Raw genomic sequence first — 26379 nt, 5'->3', positions numbered from 1 at the left:
GTTCGGGTCCTCCTTAAGTTGTCTAAAAACAGCAGCCTCACTATAGGAAAGATTATAATTCATTTTTTGATGTTTCAAATCATTATATAAACCAAGTATTTCTTTTACCATTCTTTCATAAACTGCAACACTAGATTGTGTGACAGGCATATATGTATTTTTCTTTTTATTTTGGACTTCTTTGGTTGTTAACACGCTCAGTGTGTGATTTACATTTACAGATAAGATAAAGCATCTGAGAAAATTGGGTGAAGGTTTGTGGCCAGTGAAGGGATGAACTGCATTTGTCTAATTCCATATAACTTGTGTATGGACTGTTATGTTATGGACTCTTTAAAGTGCATAAGATGTATGGACAGATTACTCACCAGATGGACCATGTGAAAACATTGTGCTTTTGTCATAGGCTGATTACAGGTACTGAAATAGTAAAACAGAAGCAACCACTTAACATTTAATCTTTATTTACCATGACGTAATTGGTGTAAAAATAGTCACATGTAATTTAACATTTCAGTATGTTGTCTATTACTGCTGTACTTCAGAAGTTTTTGTCAATGCCAGTTAGTGTGTCGAATTAGTAAACATACTCTCAGAGGGAGTTTCAGGTTTTCCAATAGCCAATGTGACTCATGCTTGTCAGCAGTTGGCATCTGTTTCCGGCTACACTTCACATTGCTAGTTGGCACTGTGGGAACAGAACATTTAATAAATAACACTGGTATCATGTCAAGCATTGCAACATAAACTGATCTATATGACTTCTAGGAAAACAGATAAAACAAACCACTGCAGTGATATGTAAGAATCAACATACTAGAGTTGTAATAGTCTCATAAGGAAAGACTAGATCAAATGATGACAACCTTTGGTAATGCAATAACAGTATTCTGTAGTCCCTTAATGGCTTTCATCAGAAGCGCACCATGGTCCATGAGCATAGCACCATTCTTGGCAAATAATTCACAAAGTCAATGTGTTGGGGATGGAGGAGGGAACTGGGAGACTGCAGCTGCATCAAGTATCATTTGCAGCAGCTGTGTATGTCTGACATTGAGATAATAGAAGAAAATTATTTGAATTAAGATGAAAGACAAAATGCATGAATGTTTGGGGATAAAGGTGTACGGGAAAATGAAGGCTATTACACTGCCACTGTAAGTTGTAAGAGTAGGAGTTTTGGAAGACCGTTTCAAAACGGCTATATAATACAGGTAGACTCCAAATCATACTAGAGGCAGAAAAGGGATTTAGTAATGCATTTCTTCCGATCAAGTCAGTATTTCCCTACTCATTCCATGCAGTGTCAAATATCAGCTTGACACTTTTGTTTTCACATGCATGGGAAATTAGTAATTTAGGTCAATTACTGTTTTGTGCACAGCCAGGTTAAAATGTCTTGAGTATTTTAATCAAACAGGAAAGCTCAGAGAATGGGACTTCAAAGATTTGACAAGCAGTGTGTTTCCAAATACTATGAAAACAGGATCTTTATTTGATGACAGAAGGAGGCTATGGTGCAGCAAAAATAAGTGTCCCACTATCATAAAGAAAAGGCTAGAACTAGGAAACAGTGGATGAGTCAAGTCTCCTGCTGTGAGAGTCAATCAAAGCAACAACAGCTCAAATTACCTTTAGTACTTTGACAGCTAGGGAGGTGAAGTGTGAAGGGGCAGGGAGATGAATTGAAGAATTACAACTCTGACGGCACAAAAGAGTCCAAATTAACTTCTTAAAAGAAGAAGCAGTAAAAAGCTCTTAAAAATTCTGTTCTGTGTCTTTATCTGTGTTTTAAGCAGGAAATGCTTGTTCAAATTGACTAACTGAAAGACACCAGTATGCATGTAAAATCAATACAGTCACAGCAGCTACTAAACCAAGAAGTCTGAGTGATGTAATGTGTTAAAGACAAACACTGCATTGTGGGATACCTGGAGGATTAGGAAGAAATCAAAATCTCTTCAAGATGGTAGACCCCATGTGGTCAGACTCTGAAATTACATAAACAAATATTTACAAACCTGTAAATAGTACCAAAGTGGTGTTAAAATATAGAAAACATCAAAACATGATGAAATAAACATGCTTTTTTGAGTTTGTGGGTGCGTTTTTCCTTTAAGCCTTTAAGCAGGGACCTCAGTGTTAAATATAGCAGTTAACTTTCTTAACTGTGTCAGTTGATCTGTGACTGAATTTCCTTGATGGTACCTTCTGTGTCCATCCCCCTGTCAGTTGGTATTTCCTTGTGCAACCTCAACTGTTAGACTTCCCCATAAGTCAAGTAACTATATACTTTCATATTGCTTGTTAACAATTTAGAAGTAAAATTGTTATAGTTATTTCTTGATTTTGCAGAAGGTACTCATTAAAGACTATGGTGTGAACTGACAGGCTTGTGAGAGAAGTGCATTTATATATCTGGTGTGTGATATCACAGAACAGATTGAAAAAGCCTCATTCACATATATATTTAAGCATGTGCCTGAAATGAACCCAACCAAGGACCCATCACACAGAATTCTGTAGGATAGGCTCTCAGACATTGTACCAATGAGCCTTCCTCATATCACAAAAAAGTCTTTGAGCCTCTCTGTACTAAAACATACACATATACATGTCATAGGCATGTTTTTGTTTGTACATTTTTTTACTATTTATACTCATTGAAGTGTATTTTGCATGAGCCCATACTAAACAATTCAGTTCCTAATAGTTTGTCATTTAAAATACACATTATTTTCTAATTGCTTGGGATTCTTCTGAAATAAACCCAGACATCCATAGAGAGACAGGCTTCCCCATTTGAAAAATGCTACTCTTGTATTACATCTGCTAATTGTCTAGAACAAAACAATTTTCATAACAAAAACACAACATGGATTCATGGCCAAGAAATTTTGTCACATCATCTTAATCCAGTTCGATGACTAGGTTACTACAGACTGCAGATAGCTGCAACTCAATGGACATGATCTTCTTGGAGAACTTTGAGGCCTCTGACTCCATACCACACTATAGATGATTAATATGAACTAAAAGACAAAGGCGTGGAAACAAAGATGCACTGGATGGAGAAACATTTCAGTGACAGAAAGCAAAGGGTGGTGGTAAATGCTGAAACACTATTAGAAAGGAGAAATTCAATGGCATGCCACCAGGATATTTATTTGTTTTATTTTTATTCATTAACCAGGTTAGTTTCAACATGGATTAATGCAGGTGCTACACCTAGGTAAAGAAGAACCTAGAAGAGACTACAGGATGGGAATGGTTATACCCCATGACACAGGACTGAAAAAGGAGTTAAAATGATGATTACTTTGGCTGTGAACCACAGACAAAACCAAATTAATAATGGGTTTTACAATGAGAATAAACTTGAGTGATAGGTAATACTGATGTTGCTATATAAATTATTTGTAAGACCTCATAACTGGAACACTTTATCTAATTTTGGAGACCTTTCACTGAGTGACAGGGTGGGATGGGGGAGAGACAGAGACAAAGAGGGACGCTAACATGATGTAAAAGGGTGACTAGAAGCCAGCAAGGATGCTAAATGGGCTAGAGATGGAAGCATGTGAGAATAAGATCAGAATTGTGGGACTGTCTTCAAGATATTAGAAGGGACAGAGGGGACAGGAGTGTATATATAGGGAAGGTTGTGCAAGAGTATTACCACTAGAAAGGATAGGACAGAGATCAATGGGCATGAGCTGCAGATAAAGGGGGATTATATTCAGTCCTTCCAGGGTGAAGTACTTCCTTGTCAAAAGAGTGGTAGAGACATGAAAAAAGTCTGACCATTAAAGAGGCAACAAGGACTACAGATGATTGCAAGAGGGAATGGGACAGATGAAACATAAGGGCAACTTTTGAGAGGCAGCTGTGACAGTGAAGCAAACTAGGTGGGCATGAGTGTAATTTTCCAAGATGAATTTTTTCTACTTGCAGATCATAAAGTTGAGAAACTAGTGTTCTCCAGAGGGAGAGAGAGAGAGAGAGAGAGAGAGTGTGTGTGTGTGTGTCTGTGTGTCTGTGTGTCTGTGTGTGTGTGTGTGTGTGTGTGTGTGTGTGTGTGTGTGTGTGTGTGTGTGTGTGTGTGTGTGTGTGTGTGTGTATATATGTGTGTGTGTGTGTGTGTGTGTGTGTGTGTGTGTGTGTGTGTGTGTGTGTGTGTGTGTGAGTTTGATGGTAACAGTGTACATTCTGTATTGGCCCATCACCCTGTTCTGAATGAGTTTCAATACCTTGCTGGAAAGGGTCTACTCTAGGAGTATTGCTGAGATGTAGATTTAGGCCTCTCAGACAGGAGTGTCATAGCTAGACAGAGTGGACGAAGTTAGCAAACAATTTACCTGCTAACAGTAAGCACAACATAATCTCAACTTTTGCCATACTTTGGGAACTGTTTTACATTGCCGGATGTAGAGTACATTAATATAAAAGACTATAATAAATATACATACATACATATAACATGCATAATAATTCTCTGCCTTTATGTAATGGGAAGAATCATGGTAATGACAGATGTTTCTTTATTTTTGATCTTTCACCCTCTTAGATTTTTTTTCAGTTCTCTCATTGTATTATCCATTCAGCAATTTTATTAATGATTTTCCACAATTGTTTAACAATGACTGACTTTTCCAGATTTTCTCAGATACTTCCTTAAAGTTTCCCTTTGGATTCTTCCAGTGATTTTTATACATTTAAAGCCTTTCCCACTTGCAAGTTTCTGAACTACATGGATTTTTTAATAAACATACCTAATATAAAATATGCAAGCATCCTGGATCTATTATAATAGTTGCATACTGTTTTCTACACATTACAACACACTTTGTGTTTGCACTAGACTGTCTCTTGGGGCAGTACAGCTTCTGTGGGGTTTTCATCTTTCAGAAGCTGCTGAAAGTAATACTTGCATCTGCTTTTGATTTCATGTGGTCAGATGAGCTCGTTGTTGCTGCTGGCATCCCTTATGAAGGGTGTCTGACTATCTTCTCTGTCTTTGCCTTGCAACCTGCTAGAGTTTCTTTATGCCATCCACTGATTCCCTTTCCAGTAGCTGGTAGATTGCCTATGATGCCTTGTTATTTGCTATTGCAACTGCTCTCTTAGCCTTTTTGTTTGCCAACCAGTATTGCTACTTAGTCTGGTCCGTCCATTTTATCTCCCACTTTTCCTACACTCCTTCTTTCTTTTTGATGACTCCCTAGACTTCTGCTTTCCACCACCATCTTTCATATGAACATTATTTGTATACCTGGTTCAGCCACATATCTGTTCTATTGTCTTTACACATGGTGTTTTGAGGCAGTGCCATTCTTCTTCAATTCCACCTATTTGCTGTTCTTCTTGAGGTGCTAGATTCCAGAGTAATACCTTGAACCTTTGTACATTTTTCCAGTCAACTTCCAGGCCTTCAGCCTAGTCTCTGTTGATCTTAGAGTTTTCTATGACTACTTCTTGCAGCTGATTGTGGCAACCAGTGGTTTACCCTGTGGGCTAATTGTTTTCACTGGAGATAACTGCAATCACTCATGATATCTCAGTCCAATTTCCTTACTAGGATGAAGTCTACATGAGAAACTCTTGTATGCAATCTTGTGACTTTCTCTCTTGCTGAGCCATGTGCTGGTGACCATCAAACGATTTACCAGATAGAAGTATAGAATGGCATGTTCTTCTCTATTCCTGTTGCCTCACCCATGTGGACCTAGGCAATCCTCATATCCTGTTCTGTCTGTTCTGATATGTGCATTCAGGTCCCCCATTATCAATACCAAATTATGTTGTCCTGCTTTTACTAGGAGGACCTACAACTGCTGTCTGAATGCATTATTTTCCTAGCTGCTACAACCCTGCTCTGGGGCATAGGCTGAGATTGTGAATACTGACTTGTATGGAGTCTGATTGGCATGAATATGTCCCTAATTCTGATGACATATCTTACTGTCTTCTAAAGCCTTTTTCTCTCTCCTCAATCCTCACACAATTTCTAGTCTAACTTCCCCCTGAGTAGTAAGTGACTCTGGATACCAAGCCAAGTGGCTTTGTTGCACTGCCCTTTCTTATCTCCTGGATATAGAGGATGTCCTCCCTCCTCCTTACCATCATGTTATTCACTTCCAAGCCACATCCTTCCAGGAAGCCATCATTGATAGCAGCAATCCTAAGTTCATGTTTGGCAGGTTGATTGGTTTTATGTCCAACTTTCAAAGAACAGAACTATCCCAGGTAACCCAAGTTAGCAAATTGACACCAACCAGCCAGTAGCTTAAAGGGCCAATAGGGGCACATAAACCCCTCCCACCATTACCTTGGATTCCTAGCATAGGTATATCTGAGTAGGCTGGGTCCTTAACCCACTTATCACAGGCAAATACACACACCCATTTTGGGCTCCATTAGTCAATCTGAGAAAAATCACCTAGAGACACTTTTTACACCATCTAGTGTCTAGCCCTTACATAGCAATTGGTCTGTGATCTGTGTGTTTTCCTATGTAGTGAATACTGTGTACCATGGTTTATGCCCAAAGTGGACGGTCTATACAATTCTTCCCTTGGTAGGCAACATGTAGATTCCATGCTGCTGTTCACATCTCCATTTTTAGGTGAGTTTGTGGTGGGAGCTCCCAGCATGTTTTGTTGGTAACTCCCCATAGATACAGGGAGCACATCTAAACTCCACAGAATCATTGACCAGAGGTCAGTATCGAACCTTGTACCTTGTACATGGGAGGCAAGACCTTAGCCATTATGACTTTTTCTATCACTATACTCCGGAGTCAAATCTTTCTTGCAGATGTATAGGTTCATAGGTAAGTACTAGGCTACCTGCCCTTGTGGGATACTATTAGCCTGAAACTTCTAAACATAGCATATCTGCACAAAATATTTTTTTTTACTTTGGCTTAAAAGTCACAATTCAGGATCATATTAATTATTGATACACCGCATCTTATCATATTGATAAATACATCCAGGAAAGTAGTCTCCTGGTCACGTGCTGACCTTCCTTAGAATAGAACAGCATAATGCCACATTGTGTGTTTTCATTGCCAGTAGCTGTATCACACATATGGTAGAAAGCAGAGCAGTAGCAAACAAGTCATGTTTTAAATTTAGAATTTCTCACGTATAATGTGCCTGTTGATTACTTAAATGTAGATAGTTTGTAAGTATCCTAGCATGTGCCATTCCCAAATGTAAGTGGTCACAATGTGAAATGGTTGTTAAATAATTGGCTTTCTGCAACTCCAAGTTCATACTGTAAACAAATAGACAACAGAATATTCATGATATAATAAAGTACTAAAGTGCAGATCTTATTAGTAAAAGTACAAGGTGTACACTGATTAGCACATAGAATGCATATTTTTTTGTTGTACTAAGTACTGGATTCATTGAAAAGAAACGTTTACCTCTATTATATTTTAAAGAGCACATAATGATGTATATATAAACATCTTATTTGAGCATTGTGTATTTTATACTTTGTTGACTTGATTAGTCCCACTAGGCCAGAGACCTCTTTTGAGGAGACACTCAAGGTGGGATTCATACTGAATATGGAAGTTTGACTAGGACAATTGGGAAATTTCCCTACTCTTTTCAATAAGTGCCGTGGGATCTTTTACAGCCAACTCAGCTACCACCTTGATTTAACACACACACACACACACATATATATATATATATATATATATATATATATATATATATATATATATATATATATATATATATATAAAGAGAGAGAGACACACACACACACACCTTTATGTAAAATGTTTTATTTTTTTAATGTTATTGTCTATTTAACTTCCCTGCACTAAAAAGTTAGATTATCAGCTAAGCGCTATAGAGAAATAGTTTGTTTAGATTTGCAAGTAACATCTTGATCTCAGTTGTAATGGGGTTCTTATATAACACCCCATTTGCAAAAACATTTGAGTCACAGATCATATGTGAAAAAACTGTCTGCTAACATAATGCCTAATATAGAGGATTATGATTAGGTCTCTGAATATAACCATGTTATTATGTGCTCAAGATGTGGATGCCAAGATATTCACTTTGGAGGAGAAGTTCCAAGAGGTGAATCTTGGCGTCCATATCGAGAGCACATAATAGTGTTATGATTGGTGACCAAATCATAATTCTTTATAGTGTATGAAGCCTTATTTGCTTCATGTACTACCTGTTACAAAAAGGCAAAAAATGTCTAGGAGTTAAAGTGTTTTACTAATTTTTGTTAAGCATCCCAAAGCAGTGTTCAGATTGTGTCTCATGCTAGGGAAGCACTTAACAGGTTTATCTTTTTCCCAATTTCAGAGTGTTATCTTGACACTCCATACACTATGTGTCACTTTACCATGACACAGATGATAGCAAAACAAATTCAATAGTCATCTTAGTCACCACACATTTAATAAGTCCTCTCCTGGAATAAGACTGTTTATGTGTACTCTGCAACTATTTTAAAACCGTCAGTACACTGTTGCTGTAATATGTTTTTGGAAATCATTACTTAAGGAGGCTATGCTTTAGTTGTATTTGACAACTTTTGCAAAACTCAGTACTTGTATAGCAATGACAGTTTTAGAGCAGACATTTTTCTAACTGCATAATGCTTACTGATGTACTATTAAATAGCAGGCTCAAATAAATGACAGAAATATTTTTGTATTACACACTGCAAGTTAGGCAAACACAAACGTTTTACTGTTGCTAGAACTTTGTTAAATAGAACACAGCATTACATTATTTTATTAGAATTTAACAAGCATAGGTCAGAATAAATTCCTGGTCTTTTACTCTGCCACCATTGCTTTTTAACATCTCAGTATCAGTGTAAGAGTTGATAAGACTGTACAAAATGGAAATAACTGAAAGAAACTGGAATGAGACTGTAATGAATGTCTTTATCTTTTAATTACCCAGAACTGTACTGAACAGGTGCCAGTCTGTTCTTTATCTGTCAAGTCTTCTTCTTCCTTTCATAGGTAGGTACTAGGCTATTAGCCCTAGGGCCTATATAAGCCTAGCCAAAAGGGTACCCTGGCTTTTGCCACCCACGAAAATTATTTTCCTGTGCCCCTGTCAAGCAGAGCCACAGAAGTGATCCCTGGGGTGAACTTCCTATTTCCCATCCAATCATCAAGATTTTTCTTGAAGAGTGCTAATGAGGAGCTCTGTTTGACATAGATAGGTAGTCTGTTCCAGAGTATGGGAAGTCTCTGGGACAAGAATCTATCCCTCCAGCATGTTCTGTTTATCGTGGTGACAAGGTTTAGGTCCCTAGAGCATGTAGCTTGGAGGGATTGGGATTTCTTTAAGTGGAGCATGTCCAACAGCTCTGGGTTTGACGTAGCTTTGTATGTTAGGCAGAGATTGCCTCTGAGTAGGCGATATGCGACGGAGTAAAGCTGGATTTTTTTGAGACGGTCTGCATAGGGCATTTGTTTGAGGCCAGTAATCCTCTTTGTGAGGTATTTCTGTGGCCTTTACAGTTGTTGTAGATGTCTTGTGAGGTACACACCAAAAGGGGCGTTGTACTCTATAATGGGTCTAATGAGTACTGAGTAGAGGGGAACAATGACCTCTTTTATTCTGGATGAGAAACCTTTTGTGATGAGATGAGCCATGTAGAAGGATTTCCTGACCACTGTGGCGATGTGATTATCAAAGTAGAAACTACTGTCCACTTGTTTCCCAAGGTCTCTTATCACACTTTTGGCATTAAGTAGACTACCAATTATGTGGTAGTTCATGGGTACAGAGTTTTTACCAAAGGGGATGACAATACACTTTTTAGCACTGAGCTTCAGGCCATGGCTTTGACACCAAGCATCTGTCACAGTGAGGCCCTTTTGTAGTATGTCCACATTGTTAGGAGTTTCGATTATGGCTCCTAGTTTGCAGTCAACTGCAAACTTTGTTAGCCAAAGGCCTTCTGTGTTAGCCAGTACTTCAGAGAAGTAGATACCAAACAGGAGAGGACCCAGGACTAATCCCTGTGGTACTCCACTTGTCACTGGTCTGAAGTTGGATTTGAAGTCTGCTACTTTCACAGTGTGGGTTCTGTCTGTGAGACAGTTGGCAACCCATCTTGTGACATAGGGATTTATGCCTAGTTTAGTGAGCTTCTCTATAATTCCAGAGTGGGAGATGGTGTTGAAAGCCTTGGCGAGATCTAGATAAGCTGCGTGAACCACCTTACCCTCATCTATGGCTTTGGTGACTGCTTTGAAGAAGTCAATCAGGTTTAGGAGACATGATCTGCCTTTTACAAACCCGAACTGGGTAGGGTCCAGAGTTTGGAGATTACCAATGTCTTCGTTTATGAGTTCCATGATGATATGTTCCATGGCCTTGCAGACCAGGCTCGTCAGGCTAATGGGGCAGTGGTTCCCGGGGTCCGTCGTGGCTCCCCCTTTGTGGAGTGTGATAACCATCGTGGTGGGCCATTCAGTGGGCACAAAGCCTGAGGTGAGGCTATGATTGAACATGGTACTTGGGTAGGGTGCCAGTTCATTCTGTAGTTCATGTAGAATGCAGCCTGGGATATTGTCAGGTCCCATGGATGCTGTGTTCTTGGCTTTGGAGAGTGTGTTTTTTACCTGTGAAGCCATGATTACAGGAACTTTGCATTCTTCCGGTATAGAGATGGGCCCTCTAGGGGGTCAGAGGTGGGTAAAGTTAGCACTGAGCCTATCTGCCAGGATGTTGGCAATATCAGTTGGTTCTGTATATTTAGTGTCATTGTGCTGTTACTCAGAGCAGATCTGAATGTTGCCGTTGAGATTCTTGACATAGCTATAGAATGCTTTGTGGTTGTCTTTAGAGTCAGTCACAATTTTGTTTTCATAACTAGCTTTGGAGGATTTTATGAGGGATCTCAGCTTCTTACTGAGGTTGACCAGGGAGTTCCTCCAATCATGGGATTTTACTCTTTTTTGCAACAGTTTCTTTCTTCTGTTGTAGAGTTTGTTTATGGCAGAGGACCACCAGACTGGCTTCTTTTTTGGAGGATAGCATCTTGGTTCTATTAGGGATAGTATGATCCATGCACTCGTGTAACTGCTTATAAAGTGCATTTGTGTAGGATTCAGCAGTCGTACCTCTATTGTCCGTCTGCATGGGTGTCATGATGTTTGCTACTTCTGTCTTAAGAAGTGTGAAGTTGGCTTTGGAGAAGTTTTTTACGGTTGTTTCCCTAATTGGGGGTGGGGGCGGGATGTGGATGTCTAGGGTGATTAGCTTGTGGTCGGATCTGACCAACGAGGAATTGACTTCTGGTGTGGAACACTGGTTGCCCATGTTGGTAATGACCAGGTCTAGGATAAGTCTGCATACACTGTAGTTTGGTTAATGTTTTATTATGTACAGTGAAGACAAATGTCAACAACAGCTGAATCACATTTTACTGTCTCCAGTAACAATACTGATAAACTGAAATAGACTGAAAGATAATGTTCATAGCTTCTGCACTCATTAAACTGGCTGTAAATTCTGTACTGAGAATGTTAAATCTTACTGTCTCCAATAACAGTGCTGATAAACTTAAATAGGCTGAATTATTATGTCTGTAGAGTATGCACTCCTATTCCTTTCCTCCTGAATAATATAATTAATATTCTGGAGTGTTAGACATTTGACCTGACTTCTGCACTCACTCTCAAGTTTCTGTACCAAACTTCTGAGGACTGCACTGCAATGACTTTCTGCTTATTAGCCTGAATAAAGTAATTAACTCACTGTGTCTGACATATCTCCTAATAATACCAAAACCCTATAAATGTTTACATGCTTCTTTAATCTTGGTTCCCAAGTCTGTTGTACTTAATGTACTGCTCATTCTGTTAGCACATTTTATTCTTATCAGTATTCTAGACTGAAGGTAACTGCAGCATTCCTTTCTTATTGAATCTGCATGTAAAATGTAAAATGAAGATATACATCTTCTTTAATGTGGCTACATTTCTAGACTTATGCAAATAGAATAGTGTATTTTTGTCTAACAAATGAAACCTGATCTTACAATTACTTACTTACTTGTAGTTAGTTACAAAATGAAGACCAGGCCCAAACTTACATTTTCAGGCCTATACAAGGTCTCTTCTACTAACTGTATTTATGTAGGATTTATTCTGTAACAATTTCCTCTGAAATTACTGAAATGGGAATGAGTTCTGAAATTATTTTATAACTCTATTACTATAGTCTGCAAAGGATACTATAATGATCTCTAGAACAGTTAAAAAAAATTTCTTTAGCTGATAAATAAACTTGCAATTTTAATTTTGACCACAAGGTGTCACTTCAGCATTTCCTGGATTCACTCCTGTGCTTTTCAAAACATAGGGCAACAAGCATCCTTCAGCACTCATTGTTTCTGTAGCAGGTACAGGTTTTACAGGATCAGGTTGCTAGCCCTAGGCTCAACCCTCCTCAGAGGGTGCACCACTCACTTGCACGCACACTCACACCTATGGCAAATTTAGACTGTCCAGTCCACCTACTGCATGTCTTTGGAATGTGTAAGGAAACCGAAGCACCTGAAGGAAACACACATAAACGCAGGGAGGACATACAGACTCCACACAAAAGGCACCCCGGCTGAGAAACCAACCAGAGAACCTCTTGCTGTGAGGTGACAGCGCTAACTGCTACACCACTGTGTCATCCCACTTGAGCATTTATGGTCTATTAATTATTTGAAATTCTTTTGGATTGAAGTCTCCTAACTTTATGATTTAATTATAACTCGGCAATTCTTTAACATGTATTATATAACCAGTAAACTCTCTTTTTACACCTATAATATATGCATCTTGAAAAATAATTATCATATAATGTATAACCTTGTTTCTGTAAATCTTAAGCTAGTTTTGTTACTGATAATCCTGTCCATTTACTTTTTTAATTTCTATGTCCTGTAATAGATGTCTGCCTTTTAAATTTGTGTCACAAATATCCTGTAACTTGGCAGTGTAAATCTTGGCACTAAATGATTGTCACTGTTGAAGTGACACCTGACCTCATGTACAAAAAATATGAAAAAGGGGTTGTGGATGGATGGATGGATCTGTGTGTTGTAGTAATAGAAGTACACTTACTAAAAACCTATGTTTTCTGTATTTCAGATCTATACCTTTGCATACCAGGTCAGTGTCAAAAACTTTGTCTAATGCACAATAATTATATAATTGCACTATATTCTGTAAATTAATTAACAAGTTAAGCTTGACCTGTTATGCCTTGAGTATACCAAATAACTATTACAACTTATTCATTAGATAATTTATCTTAATAAGCATGTTAAAAATAATATTGTCACTTTATCCTTAAAACTAATGACTGAATAATTAATGTGATGTGTGATGTAATTTCATGTTGTAAACAGTCTAGTAATGCTGTTAGAAATGTATAACTGAGTATGACTGTTATAGTCCAAACTCTGACTGAAATGTACTATACTGAACTCATAAGTGAGCAAGAATGTCATATTCTAAAAATTGACTTTAATTTATACTAAACTGATACACATTTAAACTGAACATCTAAAATAGCTGTGTATAAATGTTATACTCTGAAAACTAACTAAACTAATACCAAAGACCTTTCTGCCAGTATTATCTGAGCACAGATAAAAGCATAAACTGAACTAGACTATCACTAGAGGAATACTTTTTTTTATGTCAGTATCATTTGAACACAGATAAAAGTGTAAACTGAAACTAGTGCTGTTATACAATTATCTAAAAACATAAAAAAATTGCATACTTGCTTTAACTCTAATTTGCATAAATGCACATCTGTTATATACACATTTCAACTCTAAAGAATAATTTATTTAGATAACTGAACACATTTACTGTATATGTACAGAACTGAATAAAAACAATCTCCACTACTGGCTTTGGTGGTCTTGTCTTTCTGTAGATACTGGACTTGAGCAGCACAGCTCTTGCCAAGTTTAGGATTTACTCTGCAATGTCCCAGCCACTGCTGAGGCATTGGAAGAGCTGTCTTCATGTGCCAGTGTCCTTTCCTGTGTACCTTTTACACTTTGGCTTTCCAACTCACCCTCCCCATTTCCTGTGCAAGGCTGGGTGGCTAATGTTGAAAAGTTTGCATTTTGAAAAATCACGCTGGCAAATGTTTTAAAAATCCAAAGTTGTCAATATGGTCTGTGTCACAATCTGCAAACTACAAAAAAGCAGTATCAGGTCCTTAAAATAACATTTGCAGCTTTAACAATTATAAATTGATAGCTTTGCTTTATTGCCTTGACTTTATTTACATTTTTCTGCATGAAATAAACATATGTTACTAATAAGCTCTTGTACGTCTGTAGGCAAAGTGATAATATATTATAGTAAAATAGACTTGTGTTACTAATAAATAAATTTAAAGTCTGTAACTGGACTGATAATGTACTACAATGAAATGAAAAGGCTGAAACTTCATTATTTAATAAAATGGAAACATCCCCGGCATTATTTTCCCTGTCATAAACTCAAATGAAACTAAAGTAGTAATCTGACACTGTATTGCTTTTTCAGCATTTATTGCATTTCTGCACCTTTGTAAAATTAATCTTTAACTGTTGAATTTTCTACATTTACTCTGTGACCTTCAGGTTGTAATTAACAAAAGAATTTCTTCAGTGTGGAGGTTTCTGCTCACTGCCTTACATGTAGCTGTTCTTTTTAGCTGATGTCTTCTAACCCTTTCAGTACTACTGAATGAACAAGGAGTTATCATTACTGTCTACAATTTTCTTGGATAAATAGTAAGAACTGTTACTACATGAAACTATCACTAATAATATTTAAAAGATCTTTACCATACTGTTTTATGGCATACAATGCTGTCTTTAATTCAGCTTGCTGAGTTGGCCTGTAATCTGATAACTCAGTTATGTAAGTCGATGTCACTGTTGTGCTCTGGTAAACTGCAATTTCTGCGTGAAATATATAAAATCATGAACCATTTATGTATACAAATTTATTACTAGAATTGAACTGATCTGATTATGAAACTTTATTTGTCTGTCCTTTACAAGTATGATCAGTTTCCTTATATAGTAAAATTACATTGCATTATTTTCCTGACATGAGATTTGAACCTGTGGCTTTAATGACACATAATATTTATGCTGCACTCTTGTCTTGCATGGGATCTGAACTTTTGACTATACTGCCACTTTTAAAATGTAACATTGACTTCAAATTTTGCATTTTGTAAAACTAGCAAAACAGCATTTAATATCTGTAGATGCTCTTTTGTCTCTGTCTGTATCAAGATATTTTTTATGCATTGCAACACTTTACTACCGTAATTCAAAGGTCTTAACAATATCTGTTAAAACAAAACAATAACACAAAAAAATAATTTCAAAGATCTGTAACTGTAAACCATTTTATTCTGCAAATTAACTTCTGTCATTTCTGGTATACCATACACAACATGTGCCTCTAGAATGGTAAATGCACATACCAATTTTAAATGTAGTAGTAGCCTGAAACTGTTACCTTTTTTCTTACTGGCCAGAAAATTGAACTGAAATTTACTTTCCAGCCTGTCTTTGCTTTTCTGAGAATAAGATGCTGTTTCTGAAAATGTGATAACTTAACTGCCTGCACTTCAGCTGTGGCAACTGAACTGGAGTTTATTTTATATTTAACTCATGAATCTGTGTGTTCCTGTCATAACTGAATTTTCTAATTCTTTACATTATTTGCACAATCTGCTGCACACAATGTCTTACAAGTGTCATCTGTGTGCACCACTGTACATTCTGGAGCATTTTTATTTTTTCCATAAAATCCTGTTACTGAAGTCTAATACAACATGTAACTCTGATCACATGTCCATACAGAGTATGGTATAGTTACACTCAAAACTGCTCACTGCTGTAACCTAAGACCCTTCAAATCATGGCATAGCTGTACTCATGTCCTCTAGTAGAGGGTTATTTGCAACTGAAATTGATGTGTCTGTATTCATCAGTACATTATTACTTTATTTTCTGTAAACAATGACATATTGTCATTTTTCTCAACCTTAAATAATGACAGATAATCTGGTTTGGTGCAGGACTAACATACCCTTTATAGATATACTGAAATCCTTTTTTATAGAACTAGTAACAACACTGACTTGAGCTATGGTATGTGTTTCTTCTTTATCTTGCCCAAAACACCAGTAATATCACTGACTTAAGCTATGGTATGCATTTCTTCTTCATTTTCCCTGAAGTCTGTGTGATCCCTCTTATCCCTCTTCAGTGCAATTTTTGCACTGGCTTCTGAAAACACTAGACTAGAATTTATTACATTTTGAACATCTGTATTTGAAATAATGTGAACTTGTTTTGCCTGGAAATCTGTATGTTACATACACTGACTGTGTTTACATCTGTATTTGCAATACTGCAGCTCTGTATTTTAAATTACCTGTGCTGTAGCATTTGCCCTGATTTCTGAAGACTGTAAAGTAGAATTTGTTACAATTTGCATGCTATTTAAGTCTGAAACCATAGTGATTTTAGAAGCTGAATTATACTGTGAAGCATGAAAAGGTACGACCATTACCTTACTTATTACAGTGTACTTCTGTGTTTACAACTTTTGCATCTAGAAAGATTTAACATTCCTGAACTAATAACATTGAAATTTAAATGAACATTACTGGAACACAGTTTTTTAGACTGCTTTCCCCAATTTTTAACATTAAACCATACATTTACTGGTGCCTTTACTGTAAAAGTACTTTTGACATGTTTATACAATTTACATTTACTGATGTATTTAAACATTTTTGAGATTTATTGTCTGATTTAGCTAGAAAATGTATTGTAATAAAAATGAATGTTCACATAAGGAAAGTTGAAGTTATGTTGAGAAGGTGACCAGGCATCTCACAGTTTTTTTTTTAAATCCCTCTTGTAAGGATTCCCTTGGCTCTGTGACATCACACTGGAAACTTGAAAGTCTCTTGTCTGCTTTAGAGATGGTGAAATTTTTTGCTATGTTGCTGTTAACTGGATAATGTCCTTTACACTGGTATCTTGCAGAGTTTGAAGTTCTTTGATACTTTACTATAGATTTTCTGAAGCAGAAATACTGCTGCTCTGTAAAATACATATATTGTGTCTATGATAGATATGCAAGGTTGCTGTGGTCTTTTAGGACTTACTTACTGCCCTCCCAGCGATGGTGACTCACTATTGTAAGAATTGATAAGACTGAACAATACTAGCATGAACTGGAAATAACTGAACTACACTGGAATGAGACTGGAATGAGTGTCTTTATCTTTTAAGTACACAGAACTGTGCTGAACAGGTGACAATCTCTCCTTTATGTGCCAAATTTTGTTGTACCTTTCAGAATAAAAGTCTGCATATCTGCATGCACTATAGTTTGATTAAGAATGTTTTATTATGTAGATGTTAACAATATTTGAATCACATTTTACTGTCTCCAATAACAGTGCTAATAAACTAAAATATACTAAACTATAATGTCTGCAGCTTCTGCACTCGTTATACCATCCATAAATTCTGTACTCAGAATGTCAACTCTTACTGTCTCCAATAACAGTACTGATAAACTAAAATAGACTAAATTATTATGTCTGTAGCTTCTGCAATCATATTCCTTTCCTCCTGAATAATATAATTAATATTCTGGAATGCTGGATATTTGACCTGACTTCTGCACTCATTCTTGCGTGACTGTACCAAACGTCTGAGGACTGCACTGCATTGACTTTCTGTGTATCAGTCTGAACAAACTAACTGACTCACTGTGCCTGAAGTATCCCATAATAATTTTAAAACCCAATATTTTTTTACATGCCTTTTTAACCTTGATTCCCAAACCTGTTTGTACTTAATGTGCTGCACATTCTGTTAGCACATTTTACTCGTATCAGTAATATTATTGCAACATTCCTTTCTTATTAAATCTGCAGGTAAAAATGAAGATACACATCTTTAATATGGCTGCATTTCTAGACTTGTGAAAAGAGAATACTATATTTTTGTTTAACAAATGAAACCTGATCTTACAATCAGTTTACAATTTGTACACCACTTCAGATGAAGCTGTTGTCTCACAATTTATTTGTAAAAGGTAGTGCTTTATGCAAGTTAGGAGACAGTATACACTATAAGTTTAACTCTTAACATTATTTCTTTAGTCAAGATCTAATGGTTTATCTCTACTTTAATGGAATATCTTGTTTAAACACTTTGACCACAGATTTTAATATTCTGGCTTGATACATCTGTTTACTTGATTTTGGTTGTAACAGTTCACTAAGCGCAGTCAGTTGATTTGCTGACTCCATAATGAAGTCAAAGAGCTCCTTATTTAATGGTAGACATAATCCTGTGTATGTTTTGTATCTTCAGTCTGGATTTGTTGGTTATCACATTTTCTGTACATGAAAACCTTTTTGTAATGTATTTCTTTGGCATGCCAACCTTGCCCTGACCCACAGTGCAGATGATTTTGTTATTAACTTCAAGTCACATTACAGTTATAGATTTTGCTCTATTGCTGACAGAATCTTTATGTTACAATATTCTTTAACAGATCTGCCTCATATCTCAAATTTTTAACTTTAATATCTTTTTTGCTAATTATAAATATGCCAGGTGAATGTTAAGCAAGTTGAATTCAATGTAATATACTATAATGAGGTTACAAAATAAAATATAATTCCTGTAATGAAAAAAATTCATTTTAACTACATCTGGAACCCTGTCATTGATCACATTTCATCAAAGCTGTGTTCTCTGAAGGTGTAAGAGAACCTAAGTGAACCCAAGTGAGGTAGGTATGGCTGCTTCTCCCAAGCAGACAGAAACCGAGGATAGTTCATGCCTGCACAGGTATTAATAATAATTAACATGTGTTTTATTTTTTTTTTTTTTGGTATTTACAACTTACTGTTTCCTGTTTTGTTGTCTTAGTCTATATGGCCAAGGTTTGGTCCCTGCCTTACCACCTGATTTAGACAGAGTTACAGCATTAATTTTGTCCTGCATAGTTTGTGATTTGGCCTAGTAAAAGTGCTCATAAAAGTTATCTAGTCTGTTAAATTATTACACAGCCTCAGGACAGCGAGGAATAGCCAGCTAGTACAAGCATTTTTTCATGCCTGTTTGTCATGAGTAAATTTCAGAATTAAAATCAGAAGTAAAATGTATACTGCTGTAAATATTAAGTCATCTATGCTATTAAATTCCATACTGCTCTGCAAGTAAAGTTCAGTACTCTGCAAGTATCACATCTAAATAATCATATACTTTGCATCTTGGCATTTTGAAAAAAAAAATTGTTTATAATATGCCATGCACAATTTCATTTTTTCTTTATGCACACTTGTAATAAACTCTAAACCCAACACTACAAATATTTCTGTGCATGATCAGTGTTAAGCATCTCTTCCTACTTTGCAAATTACTACACTACACTGCAATTCATTTATCAAATGAGAGGTACACTTGGGTTCCAACCCATTAAGTCAAATGACCTTTGCATCTCTGCTACACACAATGAATCAAAACAACAACATAACTAAGGTGTTTCTGTTTTTCTTTAAAGTACTTAGAATTAAATCTAAAGAAGCCACACTGCAATGCAAAGTTTCCTTTGATGTTCTGCCATTTCTTTACTGTCCATTTAAGGCTTAAATGGCAACAACTCCATTATCAGACCCCGCAATGTCATTTTCTTCCAAGTACTACCAAATTCAGACACAGTCTGCTGGACCAGACCTGCACCATGATATTAAAAAACACTACCCTATTCCTGGTACTATTTGTAATGGTGCCTGCTTTTTAAGAATGTTACTTTACACTACTCAACTAGGAATGCCATAGACAGCATGGAACAAGTTTAAAAATTGTTATATTTACTAACTTGTAGCAAGCATAGCATAATTTGAACTTCTTAGCATATGATGTGCTCTGTCATTTCCTGTCTGTAAGCAGCATTAGAATATGAAACTACTAAACATGCATGCATACCTACATATGTAGGCTGTTTGTATGTGCATGGTAGTTCTCACTGTTTATCTGCTGAGGAGAATCACCTTACCTGAATGGTAACTATTAGATGTCCTTCCACATCACTGTTGCAGTATTTCTTATATAAGGTATTTCCTGCCAGGGATAGCCCAACATCCATCCAGTATACCAAAGCCATTACTGTTTACAGGCATCGTACATCATATGTATACTTTCTGCGTATGGCATAAAGGTGATGGACAGAAGCACATACTACAGAACTTCTTTACTGCCAGTCTGAATGTCATCACTATATGTCAGTCTGAATGCCGTTCTTCTGTGATGGTTGCCATGATGTTTTTGATAAGTGCCCCATTGGTGTTTCTTCCTTATCTTCTCTTTTATTTTAGTGTTGTTCATTTACATGTCATCCAGAAAGGGAAAATGTCAGTGTGGGAGGCAGATTCCCCATAAGGATCATCATGAACAGTGTCTAAACTTCTGTTTGGGTGCTTCTCATGACCATACTCAGTGTTCTATCTGCCAACTGTTTGTTCCCAAGATGCCACATAGCTGCCTCTCTTCCTTGTCAATTTATCTGGAAAGCCAATGTCTAAAGTTGTTAGTACAAGGTGTTATGGTGGAATCTTCCCCATCCCGAGGGTTAGCCATCAACCAAGAAAAAGGCTGAAAAACTCAGGTCTGATACAGATGCTGTCCAGCCTTTCCTGGACATCTCTCTCAGGGCTGGTGAAAGCCCAGGGCATCATCCAGTTGTTGTGCCATGAGCCAGTCGGAAGCCGGCATGGATCCAGCTTCTTACATGTCCTCAGAGGCTTTTCAAACTTCTGCTCCAAATGTTGAGGGGGAACCTTGACTAATTATATCAGAGGTACCGAGAAGGATTCTTCAGATTTTAGTAAGGGAGGAGATCTCTGCTATGTTTATAGAGTGTCAGCAAGGGTCCAACCTGCCAAGGGTTTTTTGTGTGGATGTCCTACAGAAAAAGAAACAGAAAACCAAGCAAATTTCCTCTACAGCTAGGGAGCCCCAATATGAATGGCAGGATTTTATTCAGGGGTTGTTTAGTGCTTTAATGGCTTTAAAGCCTCCTCAAAGTGTCTCTATGCCTACACCTTCCTGGTCCTCTACTCCTCTTAAGAGACCTAAGGGGAGGAAGCAGGATTCATCTGATGAGGATCAGGATTTGGGGAAGAGTCCCTGGCATACTCTTCTTAGATCCCTTCCCCTTTGGACTCCTTTAGAAGAAGTCTCCATTGAAGACACTATTTCATGTATGATGGTATTCTTTAAGTGGGCTTATTCTCAGGTTTCTTTTTTTTTAATAAGAAACGTCTTTATTAAATTATCACATGACAGGCAATTGTACATTTATGTAAATGAAAAAAAAAACATATTGACATAATTTTAGTTGCAAATATTATGCATCACAAATCATGTTGACATAATTGTAGTTGCAAACATTATACATAACTTATAATCTGTCTAGTCATTGTCAGTCAGACATTACATAGCTCATTCAGATCATGCCTTCTTTTAAACTTTGTTCCTCATCTGCAAGTATTGTTCCCACAATTTCCATTTTTCCTATGTAATTTGCTCCTGCCCTTTTCTAAAGATACAATGCCAGTTGTTTTATCTCTGTTACTACGTCTAGTACTTCTAGTAAAGTTGGTTTAGTCTTTGATTTCCATTTTATAGTAATTGCTTTTTTGGCAGCCACTATAATTAGACTCAGCAAGGCTTTAGTATGCCTATGCAATTCTGATTCTGTATCATAGCTCAAAATAATCATTTCCTTAGATATACACATTTGCTCACCCAATATGTCTGACAGAGCAGTCTACAGGGAATCTTTAAAGTCTGCCAACTCATTACACTCCCAGAAAATATGTTCCCAGTTACCTCTTTCTTCCTCATAACACCTCCAACATGTCCAGGCAATTCCAATTCTGTATCATAGATCAAAATAATCACTTCCTTAGATACACCAATTTTCTCACCCAATATCTCTGACAGAGCAGTCTGCATGGAATCTTTAAACTTTGACAACTCATTACACTCAGAAAATATGTTCCTAGTAACCTCTTTCTTCCCCATCGCACCTCCAACATTTGCTGTTCACCTGAGGAAAAATTCTTTGGAGCCTACTTGAAGTATCAAAATACCTATGTGAATACTTCCAAGCAAAGATCCTAAATCTTCTAGACTTTGTTGCATATTTGGGAGACATACATATATCCACCCATTGTTTCTTTATGAATTGCTTATCCAGTCTCTCTTCCCAATCCTTTCTAACCTCCTCTGTCCGATTCTTATAGTTATCATGCAATGTTTTGTATGGTCTCCTAATTATTCCTTTTTTAAAAGCAGCTTCTGTTCTAGATTCTACTAGAAAATCTAACAGTGCTGGTCTTTCACTTAAGATACCCTTATTGCTTTCCCTTTGCCTATACTCTGATATCAATCCTTGACAGGGAGGGCAATCTCTATCTTACAGTCCAAAGAAATTCTTGCCCCTTCCCATTCTATACCTTTCCCCTCTCTAATTATTTGCTCCCAATACCTTGGTTGTTCTCAGGTTTCTGATATCCAAAAGAGGTATTATTTGCTCCTCCAGATGGAGTCTCCCAAACGTTCTGCTGTTCCTCCAGTTCTGACTGCCCTCCTGGATACCTTTTCATCAGATTCTGTAGCCCCTTCTCCCAAAACACCTGACAGATTTTACCAGGTGCACAATGATTGTAAATTTCTATATAAATGTTCTTCTGCCGATACTTGAGCTGTGCCTTTTTCTTCTGATAACCCTCCAAGCTTCTGACCTCTACGAAGTTGCCTCTTTCAGATAAGGATAGTAGAGTCATGGAATGACTGGGCAAAATGGTTTATACTGCTACCTCCATGACTTTTACGACTATTAATTATCAGACCCATATGACTAGGTATATTTTAGCCCTTCTTTCTCAAGTAGTTTCTGACCTTCTTGACTCTGACATGAAGGTTTTGGCCTTTTCCTTGTTGGGTTTTACCTCTCAAATGGCTCGCCACTCCATTAAGTGCAGTGAAGATGCAACTGATACTTCTTCCAGGGCTGCTGCAGTTGGTTCTGTTATGAGGCGCTACTCTTGGCTTCATTTTCAGGCTTTGCCTGATGACATTAAGGCCAAATTATTTGATGCAGCTCTGGATAATAAAAATCTTTATGGCTCTGTTGAACTTTTTAAATCACTCCAGGATAAGGGCAAAGTCTTGCAAGAGTTAAAACATACCTTTGTTTCTCCTGTTCCTACGTTTCAGAGGAATTACCCTTCCAAATCTGCTTTTGTTCCCAGACAGTCTCGCCCTGCACCCAAGGATACAAAAGGTTCTAGATGTGTACCTTCTGCTAAGTCTGCTCGGACCCCTGTTTCTCAGAAATGTCCTTTTCAGGACAAACCAGATTTTATTTAACAGTTTACTTCCTTTTTCCCTTGGTCAGGTTCTCTTGTCCCTTTGTCTTCCCCTGTCTCTTCCAAATTGGTTACAGATCACAACAGATTCTAGGGTTCTGTCCATCATCCGACAGGGGTATTTCATGGTTTGGAAGTCTTGTCCTCCCTTTCTGGGTATCCCTCAACCTCCTCAAGAACAGCGTCCTCTCTTTCCAGAGGTGCTTCATGCTTTTTTGGCTCAAGGTGTTATTCAGCTTGTGCCCTATGCCCCAGGAGGGAAGGATTTTTATTCCAGAATATTTATGGTTCCCAGGAAGTAGGGCACCTGGAGGCCAGTTCTGGACCTTTCTCACTCAACACCTTTCTAAAAGTCCATTTCTTTTGAATGTTGTCCCTTCAAACTTTGTTCCCTCTTCTTTTTCTTCTCCCCAGACATTTCTGGTCTCTATGGATCTCAAAGATGCCTATCTTCACACCCCCACCCATCCCCTTTTCAGGAAGGTTTTGCATTTCTCTGTTTCTTCCTTGCTTTTTCAGTTCTCTGCTTTACCATTAGGCCTCTCTACTGCCCCAGTGGTATTCACCAAATGACTCCTTCCTGTCATTGCCTTTTGCAAGGTCAGAGGGGTTCAGATTTTTCTGTATTTGGACAATCTGCTCATTTAGGCATCGTCCCCTGAAGTTCTGCTTCAGGAACTCTGGTTTACTATTTCCCTGCTGACATGTCTGGGGCTTACCATAAACTTTCAAAAATCAGTTTTAGCTCCTTCTCAGGATCATGTTTTTGTTGGTTGCAGGATACAGCCCATTCCCACGCTGGCATTCCTGCCTGCCCCTAAGGGCCTCTCTCTGATTGCCTTTTTCCAGTCTCTTCTTCCTCTGAATTCAGTAACAGCCAGGGACTTTCTCAGGGTTCTTGAGTTTATGGCTTGTACCATTCCTATTGTGCCTCTGGCCATGCTACATATGAGAAAGATTCAGTGCTACCTCAAGTCAGTGTGAATTCAACACTGTCACCCCTGGACTTCCTACTTCCCCTCCTTCCCTGTCTCAAGCTCGAGCTTCACTGGTGGATTCATCAACTTTCTCTTAACCCAGGGCTTCCTTTCCAACCTCCAGTCCTGACTCTAGACCTATTTTTAGATGCCTCAGACAGGGGGCGGGAAGCTTTCTTTGGTTCAGTCAAGGTCTAGGGTCTCTGGCTTCTTTATCAGAGGTCAGACCACATCAACATCAAGGAGATGAGGGCTCTCCTTCTAGCTTTTCAGGCCTTTCAAACCCTGTTTCAGCCCAGGCTCCTCAAAGTTTTCACAGACAATACCACAGGTCCTACCTTCCTTGCAGGCTCACTCTTCAGGTCTGGTATCTAGCACTCCAGTATCATGTGTCTCTTCAGGCTGTCTACATTCCCTCAAAGCAAAATATAGTGGCAGACTCTTTGAGCAGGTTCAGCACACAGGCTCAAGAATGGATGCTTCACAGAGTGGTGGTTTTGGACATTGTCCATTGGTGGGGTACTCCTGAAGTAGATCTTTTTGCTCTTATCTGAATAGACTACTTCCTCTCTTCTGTTCCAGGGTAATAAGTCCTCTGGCTTGGAAGGTAGATGACCTGTCTTTTCCCTGGAAGGGGATGACTCTGTATGCCTTTCTTCCCCTTCCTCAGCTTCCAAGGGCCTTGCACAAGATCAGGCAAGACTCCCACAAAATTGTGATAGTGACTACCTTTTGGCCCAGACATCATTGGTTCCCCCTTCTTTCTCAATTGGCCAGTGGCAATCACCACAGGTTACCTCACTTGATGGACCTTTTCACACAAGACAGAGGTCTCTTATCCATTCTCAGTTGTCCACTCTTCAACTGACACTGAGGGTGATAGGGTTTTGATCCCTTTTAGTCACCTTTTTTTCTGAGGATGTGCTTCAGGTCTTACAGGAGGCCAGGAAACCCACTACCAGGAAATCATATTTGTCCAAATAGAAGAGATTTTCTGTTTGGTGCCTCTTTTGAAACCAGGATCCCTTTTTGGTACAGGCTCCTATGGTTCTCTCTTATTTGTGTGATCTTCTCCATGCTGGGTTGGCATACTCTTCACTTAAAGCTCACTTATCAGCAATTTCTGCTTTTCTGCCCTTAACTGCTCCTCTGGCTTCTAGATTTGAGACCATTCAATTTCTTAAAGGTGTCCTTCATATTAGGCCTCCCACAAAGCCTATTCCACCTTCCTGGGACCTTGATTTTCTCCTTGAAACACTGACTGAGGCTCCTTTTGTGCCTGCTGCTTCAGCTTCCTTACAACATTGTACTTGGAAGACTGTTCTTCTTATATTCCTTACCTCAGCTAAGAGAGTATCTGATCTTCAGGCTATTATGGCTGCTCCTTCCTTTTTAGTTTTTCACAGGGACAGGGTGTTTCTTTGTACTAATCCTTCTTTTTTTGCCCAGGGTGGTCAACTAGTTGTCTCTTAGTCTATTAATTTGCCTTCATTTTTTTCTTTCTCGGCAGTCTACCAATGAGAAGGTTCTTCACACCTATGATTTACATTGACAGCTCAGATATTATTTAGATAAGACTAAGGATATTCATAAATCTGAACAACTTTTTATTTCCTTTCATCACAGGTTTTTGAGTTTGGCTGTCTCTAAGCAAACCATCTTATCCTGGATTTCTAAGGCCATTTCTTTTTGTTATTCTTTTCATGGTAAATGTCCTTCCTCTTCTGTAAAGGCTCATTCTACCAGAGTTGCTACTTCTCCTAGTGCTTTTTTCAAAGGACTGGATACCAATTCTATCCCTGAGGCTGATACTTGGTTTTCTGTCCATATCTTCAAGTTGGATGATATTTCCAGAGCAAGGGTTGGCTTTGCCAGAGTTATCCTGC

At 37.9% G+C, this 26379-nt stretch overlaps 1 long non-coding RNA gene across 1 annotated transcript in view; it reads right to left on the bottom strand.

Annotated features, from left to right (window-relative positions):
* Positions 1–489: 489 nt before the first annotated feature.
* LOC122799970 overlaps positions 490–26379 on the bottom strand; it is a 51415-nt gene continuing 25525 nt past the window's right edge. Inside the window, exon 3 of the long non-coding RNA XR_006364513.1 lies at positions 490–688. This is a non-coding gene — a long non-coding RNA (uncharacterized LOC122799970). The remainder of the gene's footprint in view (positions 689–26379) is intronic.

The sequence above is a fragment of the Protopterus annectens genome, chromosome 4.part0 (assembly GCF_019279795.1).
Source record: "Protopterus annectens isolate FY-2018-M chromosome 4.part0, PAN1.0, whole genome shotgun sequence".
In the NCBI taxonomy this organism is placed as follows: domain Eukaryota; kingdom Metazoa; phylum Chordata; order Ceratodontiformes; family Protopteridae; genus Protopterus; species Protopterus annectens.
This window is presented reverse-complemented; position numbering and strand designations above follow the sequence as displayed.